The sequence below is a fragment of the Neovison vison genome, chromosome 1, assembly GCF_020171115.1.
Source record: "Neovison vison isolate M4711 chromosome 1, ASM_NN_V1, whole genome shotgun sequence".
Lineage (NCBI taxonomy): Eukaryota > Metazoa > Chordata > Mammalia > Carnivora > Mustelidae > Neogale > Neogale vison.
The window spans coordinates 101005071-101009625 of record NC_058091.1 but is presented as its reverse complement, the minus strand read 5'-3'; the positions used below and the strand labels follow the sequence as shown (position 1 = coordinate 101009625).

Genomic DNA, 4555 nt, shown 5'->3' with positions numbered 1-4555 from the left:
AGCTCCACCTCTATGAAGTAATAACAGTTGATCTTGGGAGTTTTTAATGTCATGATACCAGGAAAAAATAAATTAATAAGGAAATCTGTTGCTTACCTATTCCTTCTGTCTGTTTGATATGAAGTTGGATCCACCTAAAATCTCAGTTCCTAAACAAGGACTGACAGTAATCTCAGGACAATACAGGCTGTTGTTTTCACAGAGTGTAAGGAATGTTTTCACCGGCTGCCTTTCAGACTGTTGGCACTTTAAACATGGCTAGCATACATGATGTGTTTGGGTTTAATTTTAAGGGATATTATCTTTTGACTTTGTCATTTATGGAAAGAGAAATTATAGAAAACCCTGGTATGGGAAATTATTTCATAATTTTTAAAAATTTATTTGTGTGTGTGTGTGTGTGTGTGTGTGTGTATGTGAGAGAGAGAGAGAGAGAGTGAGTGAGAAAGAGAGAAAGCACACAAGTAGGGGGAAGCAGGCAGAGGGAGAAACAGGATCCCCTCAGTGCAAGGAGCCTGATGTGGGACCCGATCCCAGGACCTGAGCAGAAAGCAGATGCTTAACTGACTAAGCCACCCAGGCATCTCTCATAATTGTTTTAATACTCATTTTCCTACCTGTGAATATTACTTATCCAAAATCATCATATCAGAAGACTTCTAGTACTTAGTCACATCCAATTCTCTTCCCCTTCTGGTCTCACACAAGCCTGAGACTTACCGCCTTATGACTTTTTGGATAATGGTTTGTGAGAAGAAATGATGAAGTATTTAATTGCTGGTCTGAGACCCTTCAGTGCTCTTTCCATTGCCTCAGCAACTAAGAGACATGAAGTTCCAGATGGTTTAGCTGCAAGATGGGGAAGCTTTAGAGCCAGGGTCCCCATGTGGAGGACACCCTGCCAAACCATGTGAGCCATGTAAGCAAGGATGAGAGAGTTTTTGGAGTAAGCTACTGAGATTTGAGGCTGTTTTGTTACTGCCTATCCTCATTAAATATCCTAAGCATCAAAAGAGCAAAGAGTTGAATTTAGAAGTTCTTGATGACATCCAATTTAATAACTTTGTCAACTTGGGTAAGCCACTTAAATTTGTCGAGTTTCAAATGCTTCCTTTCTAAGATAGAGATGACAAAAATATTCTCTATGTACTTGAAAGAGTGACTATGAAGATCATATTGCATAGTGTAAGTTAAGTCACTCTATAATTTATATTCATAAGTGTGGTGACATATTTTTTTTATTTGTTTGAGATTGTGATTTTTCTGATTAAGGGAATTTCTTTCCTTCATCTCCTACTTTCCAACTCCATAGAAAATTTGACAAGAAGACCAAAGTTAGGGTGTAGGAGTGAAGAGGAGCCACTCTTTCTTTGTTTTAATCTATTATTACATGCATACTATAGCTCTAATAATTAAACTCAAGATTTCTTAGAATCAGGTATTTCAGATTTAAGTTCACTTCCATGACATCCAGCATATCAAATTTGTCTATATAGTTTTCCTCTTTAGCTTTGAGCATCAGAAAACTAAGACACCTTCTTCCATTTCTTTCAGCTCAATATAGAGTATAAGTAAACTATGTGTGCTTTAAGATATTTTTTTGAACAGAAAAAATACGGAGCATTTCATGAATTTGTGTGTCATCGTGGGGCTGTGCTCATCTTCTCTGTATCATTCCAATTTTAGAATATGTGCTGCTAAAGTTAATCTGATTGCCCAGTCCAACAAAACAGAAAGACCACTGAAGCCGGTAGGTATTCATTGGACATCTTTTATTGATTGAATGGACACAACAGAGAAGAGAAACCAACATACAATTAACTTTATACATTTTGAGCTATGGAATTTGACCATGTTTTGTGTCCTCTCCACAGAAAAGACGATGGTGTGACTCTTCAAGTTATCACCTAATCTCTCCACTGAGTAAGCAAAACAATGCAGTCATTAGAGAGACCCCCGAGGTAGTGACCGAAAGTGGGCTCTCTGAAACCTGATTGAATCCCAGCTTCACTGCTCACTAAGTTACTTTGAGCATGCAACTTCTTTATGCCTCAGTTTTCTAATCAATAAAGGGTATATCGGGGACTCCTGGGTGGCTCAGTGGGTTAAAGCCTCTGCCTTCACCTCAGGTCATGGTCTCAGGGTCCTGGGATCAAGCCCCACATCGGGCTCTCTGCTCATGGTGAGCCTGCTTCCTCCTCTCTCCCTCTCTGCCTGCCTCTCTGCCTAGTTGTGATCTCTCTCTGTTAAGTAAATAAATAAAATCTTTAAAAAAAAATAAAGGGCATATCGTAATAGCACGTAATTTACACAGTAGTTTTAAAAGTTAATGAGCTAATATATGCTGTGTTTAGAAAAAGGCCCATAACCTAGTGAATACTGTATGGCTTACTTAAAACAGTTGCCTTGTAATCAAACTCCAAGCTGTTCTAACACAATGTGAAGGAATTAGATGCTCTAAAAGATGCAGGTAGTTGGTGGGAAGAGAGAAAACTGAGTTTTTTAGCAACTTTCATGAACATGCTCAAGCAACAGAAGGTGAGTAAAGATGCTCTTATGAACATTTAATGACCTCATGACTGACTAGAGGTTTATAGAAATCTCAAACTTTTGAGGTCCCAGTTTGTGTTTCTTTCTATGGAACATCACATTTAAGTGAACTAATTATGGTTTGTATCTAAACTGAAGTGTAATCTGCCACAAAATTATCCCTTCTTATTATTGATAAAGGACGTTTTTCTGGTTACTCAAACATGAGAATTCAATGTGATTTGGGGTTTTGGTTTGTTTGGTTGCTTTTGTTTGTTTGTTTGTTTGGTTGGTTGGTTGGTTTTTGTTTTTTCCTTTGATCCTACACCTGTATCTCTCTCTTAACAATGTAAACAGTAGCCAAAACTGTCAAATATTGTCACCAAAGGGTCTTTCCCACTCATTTTCTATTGGCATTTGACAAATCCAGACCCTTATCTTCTACCACCTCAGTGTTCCTTCTGCTACTAGTAGGCTTCACCTCCCCTTTGCTAGAGTGACTAGAAGAGCTGTTTTTTTATATTTCTTTCCAAGGATATAGACTTAAGAAAATAGTCATTTGTGTTCACTTCTACTACTAATTATTTAAGGAATAAATCACTAAAATAACCAAGTGGTAGTTTTTTTTCCTAATATGGTAAGCCACATATAAATTTAGAATAGTAATGGCCAATTTTATGTATGATACATATAAATTGAATAGGCACACATGCATACACACATATATACATACATACACACATATATACATGCATACACATGTGTGTATATATACACATACATATAATGTAGCATTGTTTCACATATATGTATACTTTATACATATATATTTATATGTATATATACATATATTTTATATATATATATATATATATATCAAACAATATATATATGCTTTAATGTCTTCCTTCTTAGAAGATACAAAGTTTCTTCACCAGTAGATATCCATGCTAGCATGAAAACAGATGTTGGTCATGAATTCAGATCCAATAAGAAATTACAGACTTTCAGATTATTATGCAATAATTGAAGAAAACTTCGAAATGGATATCATATTTTTACTTTGGACATTTGCTAGTTGACTTGATGCATACCCTTTCTGAATATCATAAAGGCCTCCATAGTACACACACATACACTTATGGAAAGCAAACAAGTGGGAGGAATATGCTTGTCAGCTTCAATTTTGTATACATAAAAATGTATGACAGAAGGGACTGAAAATATAGGAGCAAAGAGACAGGAAATGTCAAGCTTGATAGGTTATGCCAAGGGAAAAGATTTACTCTAAAAATAAGTCCTACCACTTAACCTACTGCTGTTAATTTAATTTTATATTCAACACGAATATGTTGTGTCTATGAGTGATTAATTCTAGATTGTTATTCTACCAAGCTAAGTCTTCTGTTTTTCAGTGGAGTTTAGCATTTCAAGGTTCGTAATCTCTGATTGTCATTCAGGACAGTTTTTAAAGAATTGCATGAATGTAACTGAACAGCACACTATTTTGTCCCCTATTGTTGCCCAAAGGCTCCTGTACCTTCAAAGTTATAATCATAATAGATATGTGTTTCCAGGTAAAAAAACCTTTCTCCCCCATAAAGGATGACTCTTGAAAATCAACCTCAAGCAAATATAAAATGATATATTCCAAACACTTTTGTTTCCCCTCATGATTTGCAGGTTGAACACAAATGAGAGAAAAATGGAGTTGGTCTGCATCAGAGCTCCATTACTTCCTTCCAATGCCCCTCAATCATTTTCTCCTTCCTTCAGACCTGACACCTGGCCCCAGCCTGTAATAGGTGTCCTACTGGAGTACTTCATCTTCGAATGACTGTTCACATGTAATTTTCCCCAAAACATTTAATTTGAATATGCTGCACTCCTTCTTCTTCCTCATTCTTGATGCCAACCATTTAACATCTCTGTTGTTAACCTACTCTAAGGATGGCATGCACAATGTATCAGTGCTCCCCTTTTTTGTGCCCACAGCACATATAATCAATAACCACATTCTTTCCCG

At 36.4% G+C, this 4555-nt stretch overlaps 1 pseudogene; it reads right to left on the bottom strand.

The window, feature by feature from the left end:
• Positions 1-1609: 1609 nt before the first annotated feature.
• LOC122898199 lies at positions 1610-1706 on the bottom strand (annotated as a pseudogene).
• Between the last annotated feature and the right edge of the window lie 2849 nt (positions 1707-4555).